A 14,764-nucleotide genomic window follows, 5' to 3' on the forward strand; every position below is an offset into this window, starting at 1 on the left:
GATCCAAAGTCGTGTTTAATGTAGAATCCAAAAATATTGAAAGAATAGTGATGAAGGCCAGGCAGAGGTCTTATTGCGTGCCTGGAGGATCTCCTCCAGGGAGAGCGGAGGCCACCACCCGCTTTGACCAGGGGCAAAGTCCCCATCCCCAATGGCAGTGCTCGCTCATTTTCAGCAACCCTTTGCTGAGCACCGGCTGTGTGTTGTGTTCCGTACTTCATGTAAAATTATCACCTCTAACCCTTCTCCTGAGAGGAGCTTGAAGATTCACCCGTTTTAATATAATTCAATTCTTTAGTATATACCTTAGTGACATATATTATTACCATAGATTTGGTGTTTTTCTGCTAGGGCTTCTCAGAATCTCAAGACCTGACCTTTCATCAAAGAGAATATGGCAGGGTTATCAAAGAGGTGACTAAAATTTGCAGGTGAAAGAAGGAAAAATAGATTCTACTTGATTCTGTCACTTCTGTTTTACCAATTCCTTCTCTGTGAAGCAGCATGAGAACATGGGGGAGGCCTTTGTCTGTTGGAGCTGGAAATAATGTCTTGCAGCCCTGGTTTTGGCTTTCTAGTTAGTATTGCTATTTTAATCACCTCCTGCTGAATTTTTTCATGGAATTGCAATTTTATAAGGGTTGTTTCTATTTCCTATTCTTGTTTAAATGTTATTTTGCTCTGTTACCATAAAATGCACAAGAGAAAGGTTTTTAATTTTGTTATTTTTATTATTACCATTAATATTATTATTATTAGTAGTAGTATCAGTACATTTCATTTTCATTTTAAAATAACTGCAGTTTTGTTGATAAGGGTCTCAGATTCTTTCAAGGAGACCAAAAATGGAAAGCTGGCCAGTTAATGCTAGCGTTGACCTGCAGAGGGAGCTCAGTGCCCCCCCCCCACTTTGAATTAGTTAATGTAGGTTTTACAGCTGTGTATCCATCACACCGTGACTTATCAACTATATATTTTTAGAGAGTCAAGGTAGTTTTTGCTTTATCTACTCCTTCCCCATGTAATGGATCACCACCCTGGGAGTGGGGGGTCAGTGCATACAGGGTTTTAGTCAAATGTGCTCCAGAAGCTTCCAGAGCTTCTGAAAGTCTCTGAAAATCTCTTCTAGGGATAGACCACAGGAAATCTGGCTTGCAGAAACCTCAGCATTTTTGGGGTCTTTAGAAAGAGCCATTGCCTTTTCTGTATAGTTTGCCATCTGCCCTTTAAATTAGTTTTTAAAAATTATACATGTAATACATGCTTGTGGTAGACAATTTTGAAAATTGAAAACACATTAAAGAAGAAGAAAAAAAGTCACTCATAATATCCAACCCAAAGTTACCCCCTGTTAATATAGTTCCTTCTAGTCCTATAATAGAAAGCCTTACTGCTTAAAACATTTCAGGGTGAGCAATTTTACTTGAAAAATCATTTTCTCACTGAAATCCATGTCCCAACAACTTCCTGAGCTGGGGAGGGTCAAAGCAAGAATGTCTTGGCATCCACAGAAGGCTCTGTTACTGGAACCCAGCTTAACTGAAAATAAAAACCTTCTCTCTCAGGGCCCTGAATTCAGTTGATGGTCTGAGGTTGAGTGGTTGGCTGTAGGGATGTGTGAGACTCAGTTTCCTAGCCTGTCCTACGCAGATGTTGGGAATCCAGTTCTTGATATTTATGCTGTCTCTGTGATGGCAAAGCGCAGTGTTGGTCACAACCCTGAGATGCCACATGGCGTGGCAGGACACACCTAACTTTTGAGGCAACAGATGTCGCACTGGGAACTGCACCTTTGACATAACCCACCATGCCTGCACAGCAGCATACTGCCCATCCACTCTTGTGTATCTGGAGGAGGTAAGCAGGGAGAAGACAGTACCACTGGCACTTGCTAATGTCCATGGAATGAAAAATGTGAGTTTTTAAAAAAACTTGTTGCCCATACTTTTCTCAAGGAGGAGATATTTCTTTGCCTCAGAGGCACTAGAGGTTAGAAAAGAGCGGAGCATTATGGTCCCCTAAGGAGAATGGAAGTACTTTCAGAAGTCTCCCAAACCCTTGACATTTGTGACCTGATGTCTGTTAGTCTTCTAGCTTTGAGGGAGTGGACGCTTAGACCACTGCAAGCAGGATGCCTGGGTCTGATTTCCAGATGCCTGTTCATTTCTTCATATGAGAGGGAGTGGACACAGGGAGACCGGGGTCAGTATGGATCATGCTTCCTGATTCTTTAACCCAGTTAAACACCATATACGATTTGACTTCACAGGGCTGCTTTCAGTATTTTCTATGTAAGAAAAAACAATTTTTTTTAAAGTTAAAATCACCTTATATGAATCCTTAATAACTATGGGGAACTACCTACCTCCCCACCCCACCCCTCAAAACTCAGAAAAGCAATAATCTACTCAGAGTTCAGTTGAGACCAGTGTATGGGTCCTAAGAAAGTAGAGTTTATGATGATGTAGTTGCTTTCTAAATTACTTAAATGAAATCAGTCAATAACTATAAATAATATTAAAAGGTAGATGTAGAACACAGACTGAGGGAAAAGAAAAAAAATCATTTAATACATTTTATTTGCATCTTCTCAGATTGATTTCTTATTGAAATGCTTCCCTGCTTTCTGGGGTCGGCTGAGCATCTCAACAATTAAGAGACTAGAATTGGTAATGTAAAAAACGAACCTCCATTATCAGCAGCATTTTAATTGGAGGAAAAGCACACCTGTTGTAAAGAGTTTGGGATGCTCTCGATACACCTGCTGCTTTTGTAAGATCTGCTACAAGGTTCTAGATGAGTCAGAAAAGGTTAAAAAAAAAATGTGGTGCTTGCTCTGAAGACTGTCCTCAGGTTTGCATCCAGAAAGGCCAAGTGTATTTATTTCCTGAGGGTGTGGTTGAACCTGAAAGGGGTGTCAGCCTCCTACAGACTTGGGTAGAGTTGAAGATGAAAAATGTGCTTTCAGCAGGAAGCATTTTCTAAACTTCCATTATACAGGATATTTCCATCAGAATGACACTAACAGTTCACGGCTTAAAGAGTGAGGCCAACAGTCGCCAAACCGTGGAAAGAACCAAGATGCTCTTCAATGGACGAATGGATAAGGAAGATGTGGTCCATATACACTATGGAGTATTATGCCTCCATCAGAAAGGATGAAAACCCAACTTTTGTAGCAACATGGACGGGACTGGAAGAGATTATCCTGAGTGAATAAGTCAAGCAGAGAGAGTTCAATTATCATATGGTTTCACTTACTTGTGGAGCATAAGGAATAACACGGAGGACATGGGGAGCTGGAGAGAAGGGAGTTGGGGGAAATTGGAAGGGGAGATGAACCATGAAAGACTGTGGACTCTGAAAATCAATCTGAGGGTTTTGGAGGGGAGAGGGGTGGGAGGTTGGGTGAGCCTGGTGGTGGGTATCATGGAGGGCACATATTGCATGGAGCACTGGGTGTGGTGCATACACAATGAATTCTGGAACACTGAAAAGAAATTCAAAAAATAAATAAAAATTTAAAAAAAAAAAAAAGAGTGAGGCTAGAAAGTAATATTGTAGGTGAAGAGATCCAATGTGCCCGAGCCTTCATTTCATTTTGTGATAGGAATGGATGCTGGAGAGCTTAACTAAAGACTGAGGAACTTAATTAACAATCTAAAGGAGTTGCAATCAAATAATTACTTGAACATTTGTTAGTATGCATGAGCTTATCATCTATGGATCAGAGAAGTCTTACTCTCAGACATAAAACTTGTATACTGTTGCCAGGGGAAGAGATTATGATTTTATCTTTGTCAAAGGCAACTTTATTGTTGGGATCTTTGTTTAAAAAAAAAAAAAAAAGGCACCAGAGGTGTATATTGGAAGAGGCAGATCTAGTGGACTTCCTTGAATTCAAGGTTGCTTGACCTGAAAGATGGTGTCTGTCCCATGGCAGGAGTTCAGTAAACATTTGCTGAATGTATTTAATGAATTGCTATTGTCTCCCACTGTGGGCTGTACACCTGGGCCCATTTCCTCCCATGACATAAAGGAAATACCCATGTGACCCACCCCCCCGCAAGTAATTTAGTGTCTTGGATTGGATCAAGGGCGAGAGGCTAGGGAGCTGACCCAGGATAACAGCTGCCATGAGACCCAGCTGGACAGGCGTGGTGGGGCGGGAGAGGGAGGCGGTGACGGAAAAGAACCTGGCTAGCTTGGGTGCCAGGGAAGTGTGGCTGCAGGTCAGGCAGGACCAGGAAGCCTCAGAAACAAAGAAGTTTCCTACCTCGCAGGGTAGGCAGAAGATGTCTTCCTTCTCCTACCCCCTGTCAGTCACAACAATTTCTTTACTTTTGAAATTATAATTTCTTTGTTTCAAATCGCATGAGAAATATGTTTTTTGTAGAAATATGAAGGGTAAGCAAAAAAGCCTTCTATAATCCCAGGATTATAAATTGTTAATATTTCAGCATATGATGTATCCTGGCTTGTTCCTGCATATATATGCCTGCACATAAATAAGGTTTTTATACTAAGATACATACTTGTGTGTGTTTACAATACTAGGATACATGCTGTTTCATATTATTAGTGTTATTAAAATATAATACTCCCTAGAATATATATATATATATATATATATATATATATATATATATGTATTTTTGCTGACCGCATAATGTAACAAACACGTACACTATGGTGGTTCTGAAGAAACCCGCCAAATTCATGAAGAGAGGACATGGATTTCTTCTCTTAAGGGGAGAGTAGCAAGGTTCTGGAAGAACACATGAGGTGGGAAAATATCACTGTGACCATTTATGGAAAATCTGCCCTAGTCAGCGTTCACTGCTCAGATTGGCTCTCTCACATGCTACCTAATCTTACCTGTTTTCCAAGTTCCTTCTGTCTTCTCTGAAAAGTTAATCAGCAGAATGATGTAACTAAACACAGAGGATGAAAATAGAGCAGCTGGGTTCAGACTGAGGGAGGAAACTGAGAGGGGTTGCGTACAAACCATGATGGTTATTACCCGAATTTCAGCGCCATCATCTGTGCCCATGGCCTTTGGCTCTCAACTGTGAGGAGTATCCTGAAAAATCAATTTGAAATTGGAAGAGACAAACCACTAAAAATAAAAACTTCTTAAAGAGAAAAAGAAAAAAAGGCGGGGCTCTCTGACTGCTGAGTGACTTCAGGCAAGTCACTGAATTTTCTGTGCCTGAGTTTCCTTATCTGTAAAATAAGAATGATAATAATGTCTCGTTTATGCAGTTATCATGGAGATCGAAATGTGTTAGGAAAGCATTTAGAACAATACCTGCTGTTTAGTAAACTCAATAAATATGACCTTTCATTAGCAGTATGAACAGTAGCAGTCGTAGTAATTTGATGACTTTTAATCATTGGATATTTAGATTTCAAGTTTTTGATATTATACATAATTAATTAGAACATTCTTATCAATAAATTTTTGCACACATCTGATTATTTCCTCAACGTGTAACTGTAAGGCCTGTGTACTTTAGCCTTTTGATATATGTTACAAACAGTACTCCAGAAGATTTGTACCAATTCATTTATAGTCAATATTTTAAAAGAATGCCAACTGTACCCACTCCCTTTAGCACAAGGATTGTCATTTTAAAATCAATATGTGAATTCATCTTTTCTTTATTGGTGAAGCCGAGAATTCCTTCCATATGTTTGTAGTCAGTTGTATTGAATCTTTGGTAGGTTGCATCTTTTTTCAAGGGTTGAATTAAATCTAACATAAGTTTAATCCAGTTATATTTACTTACTGTTGTGTTTTAATACATATTTTATATATCCCATATTTACTGTGATTTAAAAAATTTTTTCCTACCATACTGTATTTTCTGTTTATAATATATATATACAGATTTTTTAAAAATTTTTTATTTATTTTCAGCATAACGAATTTGCGTGTCATCCTTGCGCAGGGGCCATGCTAATCTTCTCTGTATGGTTCCAATTTTAGTATATGTGCTGCCGAAGCGAGCACAGATTTTTTTTTTTTTAAAGGTTTTATTTATTTATTTGTCAGAGAGAGAGCGAGAGCGAGCACAGGCAGACAAAGTGGCAGGCAGAGTCAGAGGGAGAAGGGGGCTCCCTGGGGAGCAAGGAGCCCGATGTGGGACTTGATCCCAGGACGCTGGGATCATGACCTGAGCTGAAGGCAGCTGCTTAACCAACTGAGCCACCCAGGCGCCCTATACAGATTTTTTAAAAAGATTTAATTTATTCATTTAACAGAGAGGGAGAGTACAAGCAGGGAGAGTGCAGGCAGAGTGGGAGGGAGAAGTAGACTCCCTGCTGAGCCAGGAGCTGGATGTGGGACTCCATCCCAAGACCCCAGGACCATGACCGGAGTTTGTTGACCAGAGCCGTTCAACAAACTGAGCCACCCAGGCGTCCCTAATATATATACATATTATATGTAATTTTCTTTTTAAAATTTTTTCCTGCTTTCTGCTGGAATGATTCAGTTTTCTTAATTCCCTTTCTTATTTTGCTATTATTGCTTTAGAATTAACACATTCTATTTCTATTCTTCTAGCACTTACCTTCCAATTTTTAACTTGTATCTCGATTAAAGTCTGTGTTCATTCTTTCTGCCTTCTTGCATCAAGGTCAGTCTTTGGAATGCTTTACTTTCTATCTCCCCTCCTCAAACGTTGCTGTTGTCTAGTATTTTATCCCACTCTTTATGCTTCTTTCCTAAAACCTCTCCTTGTTTTTCATGGCTGAGTCTTGGTTAGGGTTACCTGAATGCTTACCAATGTCATTGCTTATCATGACTTCTTATATCATATTCATTTCTTCCGGATTTGATTGCTGCTTCTTAAAGAAAATCCTTTACCTTCAGTGATAGTTAAGGAGCTAATGGTTCTCAGTCTTGGTTTGTCTGAAAATATTTTGAATTTTTTCTCACTCTTGAACAGTAGTTCCAATGGATGTAAAAATCTACATTGAGAGGTTTTATCAGAATTTTGAAGATGTCATTCCATTGTTTTAGTTTTTAATTGCTGTTGTTATAGTATATCTGCCATCAGTCTAAAGGATGCTCTTTCTGGTTGTTTTAAGGTTTTCTCTTTGCCTTTTTATTTATAGTTTTACCATGAATGATGTGTTCGAGTGTGAACTTGTTTTATCTATGTTACTTGGAGTATGTTGTACTTCTTGAATCTACAGATTCTTGTTTTTTATGAATTCTGGAAAATATTCAGCCATTTTATATTAATACTGGCTCTCCTCAGTCTGTTGATTCATTCTGTGATGTTACATACATTTGGATGTTTTCATTTTATTTGAATATTTCTTAACTTCTCATTGATATTTTTCATCTCTTAGTCTGTGAATTACAGTTGTTTCCTTATATAATAACATATATATTATATATATATATAATATATAATAACATATAATTTCCTTATATTTGCTTTCCAGTTCACAGATTCTCTGATCAGCTGTGTCTAATTAGATGAAACCTAACAACTGAGTTTTAAATTTCAATTACTAGATTTTTATGTTTAAAACTTTTATTTGGTTTTCTGGGTTTTTTTTTTTTAAAGATTTTATTTATTTGACAGAGAGATCACAAGCAGGCAGAGAGGCAGACAGAGAGAGAGGGAGAAGCAGGCTCCCCGCTGAGCAGAGAGCCCGATGTAGGGCTCGATCCCAGGACCCTGAGATCATGACCTGAGCCGAAGGCAGTGGCTTAACCCACTGAGCCACCCAGGTGCCCCTGGTTTTCATTTTTGATCATGGTTTATTCTTTTTTAATGTTTTGTTCATGTCAGATGTCTTATGTTCATGTCTGCTGGCTCTTTCTTAATCATAGCAGGTTATTTCCTCTGGCATTTTAAGAGGTTTTTGTTTTTTTTTTTTTAAATGTTCTAGATGCCATTCTTTTTTTTTTTGTAAGATTTTATTTATTTATTTTTATTTGACAGACAGAAATCACAAGTAGGCAGAAAGGCAGGCAGAGAGAGAGAGGAGGAAGCAGGCTCCCTGCTGAGCAGAGAGCCCGATGCTGCGGAGCTTGATCCCAGGACACTGGGATCATGATCTGAGCCGAAGACAGAGGCCTTAACCCACTGAGCCACCCAGGCACCCCATTTTAAGAGTTTTGATGGTAAGCTCATCCTCTGAAAACATTGTGCAGTCTGACTTCAGTTTCTTGGGGGGGTTTCATTGGCTGGAACAATTTTCATATTCTTTTCTTGGTTTTCCTGAACCATGCTGTTAGTATGAAACAGAATCCAAAATCTGCATGAAGTACAGTAATATATTCCCAGGAAAGATTTTTTTTTTTCCTTCTGACTACCAGGGCAGTAAGTCACACATGAGCTTTTTTGTTTGTTTTTGTTTTTCCTGCCTCTGTGATTTTATGTGGATATTTATCTAGCTTAATTTTTCACTGAGGGTGTTGTTCTTTAAGGGCCCCCACTTGCTATGGGAATCTTGATCTTCCTTACTCATATGAGACCACAACTCTGCCTCCTGTCTTGGCAGGAGTATTGAAATTCAAGCCTCAAGATTATGGATACTGGGCCACCCTCCCTCTGAGGTAACCACAGTGTCAGTTAGTGTGCCCACTGCTTGGGTGTTAGCTTATTGTTTATTTTTGACTTCCAGGATTTCCTTTACTTTTTTTTTTTTTTTAAGCTGCATTTAAAATCACATTTGTCCCATTTTATCTTGCATTACCAAATATTTGAAATGGCTTGGTTTCTCAACCATTTCACTAAAAATCGAAGTCTCCTCAATTTTTATATTCTTGCAGCTGATCTAACTTAACCTTTAGGATGTCACTGGAGCTTGAAAAACCACCCGTGCATGCTCCCTAAAGATCTGGAGGCCTGAATTCACCTGCAGTCTCTTTGAACTTGTATGAGAAGTGGGGTGGGGAGGGCTTCCCACTGCGCAGAGAACACAGTATGTGCTCTGGAGTTCTTGGGTAAAGATCAAAAGTGCAGCTCAGGACTTTATGTGGTGCTGCTAAGTCACGAGGAAGAAAGAGAAAGGATCAGCAGACAGACTTTTCTGAGCTCCTGTGCTTTGAACAAAGTCTGGTGAGAAAACTGTACAAATCCAAGGTGTCTCAGACTTTGGACAGCCGGAGCTTTTAAAATCTGCCTAGCGAAGGACACTGCTTAAGAGACGCTTGTGTAGGGCATTCACCTTCTAGGTAGTTGCCCTAACAGGTCACATCAGTCCCAGCCCTGTATCAGAGTATGAAGTGTTTGAGTTCAGAGAAACATCAGTTATTACTCTGTCATGTTCTTCTTAGATAGTTGGCCCTTGAACAACACGGAGGTTCGGGACATTCACCACCCTTGCAGTTTGAAATTCAAGTATAACTTTTGCCTCCCCCTAGACTTAACTACTAATAGCCTACTGTTGACCAGAAGTCTTACAGAGAATATAAACAGCTGATTAACACATATTTTTTATGTCATCTGTGTTATACACTCTTTTCATGCAACAAAGCAAGCTAGAGAAAAGAAAGTGTCATTAAGAAAATTCTTAGAAGGAGAAAATATATTTACATTACTGCGCTGCATTTATTGAAGTCTGTGTATAAGAGGACCCACACAGTTCAAATCTGTGTCGTTCGAGGGTCAACTGTATTTTGCAAAAAGGAAAAAGTTTTTACAGATGATTATTCTAACTTGCAAAACCAGAAGACACAATAATGCTACTCCAACCCATGATGTGAGGAAGGTAAACTTAGTAGGAGAAAATATTATAAGTAAAGGATCATGAGATTATTTGCTATTTTGAAGTAGTCTCATTGGTACTTCCCGTGCTCCAGAGAAATGCTTATTAATACTTAATTTTAAAAGGTTAAAATGAAGACAGTTTTAGGGAAAAATAATTAGTTCTTAAAGTGACAATTATTTTTTTAATTGCATTACAGAAGGCCTGGAATTAACTGAATCAGATCAAAGCATGGGAAAAATTAATATTCAGAAAAGGTGCCTGTAAACTTTCCAATAGCTCATTGATTTGGGGCAGAATCTCTTGAACATAACTAGAATATTGTTTTCAATTAGCAATAATCGCGCCTCGGATAAACCTCACTGGCTACGATACTGCCACTGCGCAAAGCTAACTAGAATATTGAAGAGGGTCTAGAATCCCCCAGAAATGTGTCAGTGTTCTGCATAGCAACTATCTCATTATTTAATCTATCTGAAATTAATGTACACAGCTTTGTGGGATTTCCTGGCCTCAGATGTTATGGCAAAAACTGCTATTCTACAAAAATCTGTGTTTCCCTTTTCTTCCTGAACATACACATAGATTCCCTTTCCCAGTCTCCTTGCAGTTCAGTGTGACCATGTGGCTGAGGGGCAATGAGGGAATTCGAGCAGGAGAGGGTGACTGTCCTTCCAGGCCTGGCCTATTAAAAGCTTTGTGTTCATTTCTCTGGCGTGCTCTTTTCCTCTTCTGGGGGACTGAGGCGGCCACCCCCAGGTGACCTTGGACATCACATGTGAAAGATGGCAGAGCAGCCATCAGCCTGGATTCTTGTACGACTATATGGAGTAGAACCACCTACCTGAACCTTCAGGACTGTTCTATTTCTTTTTTTTTTTTTTTTTTAAGATTTTATTTATTTATTTGACAGACAGAGATCACAAGTAGGCAGAGAGGCAGGCAGAGAGAGAGAGAGAGAGAGAGGGAAGCAGGCTTCCTGCGGAGCAGGGAGCCCGATGCGGGGCTCGATCCCAGGACTCTGAGATCATGACCCGAGCCGAAGGCAGCAGCCCAAACCACTGACCCACTCAGGCGCCCCAGGACTGTTCTATTTCTACTGTGTGGAGCCATTGCGTGTTTGTGTCTGTTCTGTTAGCACAGCCCAGCCTACCTGAACTAATGCCGACTGTAACAAGGACCCCAAGGATACTGGCGCCCCAGGAGACCCCCATGTGTGTAACCCCCAGATGGAACGCTCTTTTCTAGTGTGACCATACTCTTGAAGAGATGTTCTCTGCAGTCCCTTTGTCACCCAGAGCCCGGGATCTACAGTTGCTGTCTCTGTCACCCAGGACAGCCAGATCGTCAGCCAGCAGTTCCTCTAAATGCACACATTCTGGATACCTGATTATTTAAATCCCTGGACACAGGAAACCGGGTGATGTGTTCCCCTGCCCCACCTTCCCGGAGCACTGGGTTTCACTTGAAAATTTTGGAGGAAGAAAAATATTATTTTCATATTAAAATAAATATTAATGGGCAGAATGCCCGTTGGATGAATTTGGATGAATTTCAAAGACCAAGCATAAGACTTCAAAGAGACTTCAAGCTTACATTTGCAGTTCTGGATCAAGTGCTCAGAGCTCCCCTGGGGTACGCATTCACCGTGCTTTGTGTTGTCAGCATGGTACTTTATTTATTGTTATCCTAAGGGTTTTTAGGTTTTAATCCAATGGCCAAATATTTTCTTCCAGTACAGTGCAGACACCTAATTCAAGTGTTGCCAGATATTATCAGGACATCAGATTATTTGTTATTGGCTTCGTTCTCTATCTCCCCAACCCCGAAAAAAAAGAAGAAGGAAAGAGATGAATTTACTATCCAAGCATATGAATGATATAGTAGCTTTTAAACATGAGTCTTCCAGCCAAACCTGGAAAGGGCCACGCTTCCTTTCAGCCTGTGGCCTCAGAGCCTCCTCCCCTTCCTTCCCAGCTCTCCCACTCCTGCCCCCAACTTTTCATGGAGGTGGGAGTTTTCAGGCCCAGGTCTCTCGACCCAGGCAAGTCCTGGGTGTGTGAGTTGGCGTGATCTGTGTTCTGGCCGTATGACATAGAATGGCCAGCTTCTGCTCTGAGTGGGCTTGTGTTTAACACCCTTCCTGGGCACTTGTTTTCTTTCTTTTGTTTTGTTTTTCCTAAAGTGTGTGTCCCTTCTGATAGCCGGTAAATTTTCAGTCAGCAGCCACTTGGGAAGGAAACAAGCTCTGACTCTCGCAGCAGTTTAGCAAAGTCTTTCTCATTTTCTAGGAGTGGGCACGCACCAGCAGCTCATTTCGGGCTCACCACCCACATTCCTCTTGCTGCACTCACAGTCCTGCCTTGTGGCGCCCTCTCGAATTGCTGGACGTGTGGCTTACTTGACTCTAGTAAGGAAAGTACTCCAGGGTCAGATTTGCTTTCAGAAAGGGCCAGAATGAAGCGGAAGGGAGTAGGCCAGTGGCAGGGAGAGGTTTGGGGAGCGGCTTCTTGCCTCAACTCCCTAAGGACTGAGAGGTCTGAGAAGGGAGCCTGGCCAGTATCAGAGATGCTGGGACCAATCTCCTAGGCTAGATCCCAACGGACAAGTGCTCTGCTTAGGCAGGAGACAAAAAGCTAGCCGACAAGGGAGAGGGGCATCAGGATCAGGTGCAGAAATAGAGACCAGGTGGGAGGGGGGGAAGGGCAGGCACTGGGAGACAAAGGGAGAAGCCAGCACCTTGCCCTGGAGTTGGCCAGCCAAAAGGCAAAGTTGGGATCGTATGCCTTTTTATGAGTTTTAAATAAGAAATCTTAGGTAAAGTGCCTAGTATGTCATTAAAGCTAAATAAATATTAGTTATCTAAATGAAAAATTATAGAGAGAGGGGAGTGTGGAATTGCTACCACTTCCACAGCAAAAATATACTCAGAATGAACGATTAAAAAAAACAAGCCTTCTATAGGAAACACATACTTTACAGGGTTATAAAAATAATGTTAAGTCTTCTAAAAAGACTTTTTTAGAGCAACCTTAGGTTCACAGCAAAACTCAGAAGATACAAAGATTTCCCATATATTCCCTGTCCCCAGATAGGCAGAGCCTTCCCCATTAACAATATCCCACACCAGAGTGATACATTTATTACAACTCATGAACCTACACTGACACATCATTGTTACCCAAAGTTCATAGTTGACATTAGGGTTCACTCTGGGTATTATATTTTCTTTGGGTTTGAAAAGTATATAATGACATGTATCTATCATCATAGTATCAACCAGAATATATTCACTGACTTAAAGATTCTCTGCACTTTGCCTACTCATTCCTTCCCATTTCAACCCCTGGCAACCTCTGATCATCTTCCTGCCTCCATGGTTTTACCTTTTCCAGAATGTCATGTAGTTGAAATCATATATTATGGAGGCTTTTAAGATTGTCTTCTTTCACTTAGTAAGATGCAGTTGCGTTTCCTCCATGTCTTTTAGTGGCTTGATAGTTCGATTTTTCTTTAATGTTGAATAATATTTCATTGTCTAGATATATCATGATTTATTTACGCATTCACCTTCTAAAGAACATTTTGGTTGCTTCCAGGTTTTGGCAATTATGAATAAACATCCATGTGAAGATTTTTATGTGGAAACAAGTTTTCGACTCCTTTGAATAAATACCTAGGAACCTAATTATTGGATCGTATGGTAAAACCCATGATGTCTTCCAAAGTGTGCTAGTTTGCATTCTTAAGAAACTGCCAATATCTTCCAAAGTGTTGTAGTTTGTATTCCTTTGTGAGCTCCTATTGTTCCTTGTCTCCTATTGTATCCTTGTCTGTATTTGGTATTGTCAGTGTGCTTTATTTTGGCCATACTAATAGGTATATAGTGGTATCTCATTGTTATTTTAACTTGCATATCCTTGATGACATATGATGTGGAACATCTTTTTACGTGTTATTTGCCATCTGTATATGTTCTTTGATGAGGCAGTCTGTTAAAATATTTTGCCCATTTTTAATTGGGTTGTTTGTTTTCTTGATTTTGAGTTTTAGGAGTTCTTTGTATATTTTGGATAACAGTCCTTTATCAGAAGTGTTTTGCAAATATTTCTCTTAGTTTGTACTTGTCTTGTCTTTTGCAGAGCAGAAGTTTTTAATTTAGATGAAGTCCAGCATATACATTCTTTCTTTCATGAATTGTTTTATCAAACAATTTGGTGTTTTATCAAAAAGTCATTGCCATATCAAGGTCATCTAGGTTTTCTACTATGTTATCTTTTAGGAGTTTTATAGTTTTCTATTTTTACATTGAGGTCTATAATCAACTTAGAGTTAATTTTTGTGAAGAGTGTAAGGTTTGTGTCTAGATTCACTTTTTTGCATGTGAATGTCCAGATGTTCCAGCACCATTTGTTGAAAAGACTGTCTTTGCTCCTTTGTGAAAGATCAGTCAACTACATTTATGTGGGTCTATTTCTGGGCTCTCTATTCTGTTCCACTGATTTGTTTATTCTTTTGCCAGTATCATACCAACTGGTTACTGTAGCTTTATAGTAAGTTGTGAAGCTGTGTAATATTAGTCTTCCAACTTTCTTCTTCTCCTTTGATATTGTCCTGGCCATTCTTCATCTTTTCCTTCTCCATTTTAACTTTAGAGTTAGCTTATTGATATCCACAAAATAACTTGCTGGGCTTTTGTTTGGGATTGTGTTGATTTATAGATCAAGTTGAAAAGAACCAACATCTTGACAATATTGAATCTTCCTATCCATGGACATGGAATATCTCTTCATTTATTTAGTCCTCCTTTGGTTTTTTTTAAAAACAGAGTTTTATAGTTTTCCTCATATAAATCTCATACATATTTTGTATAAGAATTTTGGGGGAGTGTACTAATATAAATGGTATTGTGGGTTTTTTTTTTTTGGTATTGTGTTTTTAATATAAAATTCCAGTTGTTCATTGTTGGTAAATAGGAAAAGAATTACCTTTTTTATATTAAGTTGGTATCCTGCAACCTTATTAT

The 14,764-nt window shown here is 39.5% G+C and overlaps 1 protein-coding gene, 1 non-coding gene and 1 pseudogene across 2 annotated transcripts in view; 1 reads left to right on the top strand and 2 right to left on the bottom strand.

The window, feature by feature from the left end:
• The window catches only part of LOC101670359 (mitochondrial poly(A) polymerase), a 130,724-nt gene that overhangs the window by 66,265 nt on the left and 49,695 nt on the right, over positions 1–14,764 (top strand). The window lies entirely within an intron of this gene.
• Positions 5,901–6,016, bottom strand: LOC123394005 (annotated as a pseudogene).
• On the bottom strand, positions 9,996–10,130 carry LOC123394004. Its single transcript, XR_006608809.1, has one exon. It is a non-coding gene; the product is annotated as a U4 spliceosomal RNA (small nuclear RNA).

The sequence above is a fragment of the Mustela putorius genome, unplaced genomic scaffold (assembly GCF_011764305.1).
Source record: "Mustela putorius furo isolate JIRA1106 unplaced genomic scaffold, ASM1176430v1.1 tig00001130_pilon_pilon_pilon, whole genome shotgun sequence".
Classification (NCBI taxonomy): domain Eukaryota; kingdom Metazoa; phylum Chordata; class Mammalia; order Carnivora; family Mustelidae; genus Mustela; species Mustela putorius.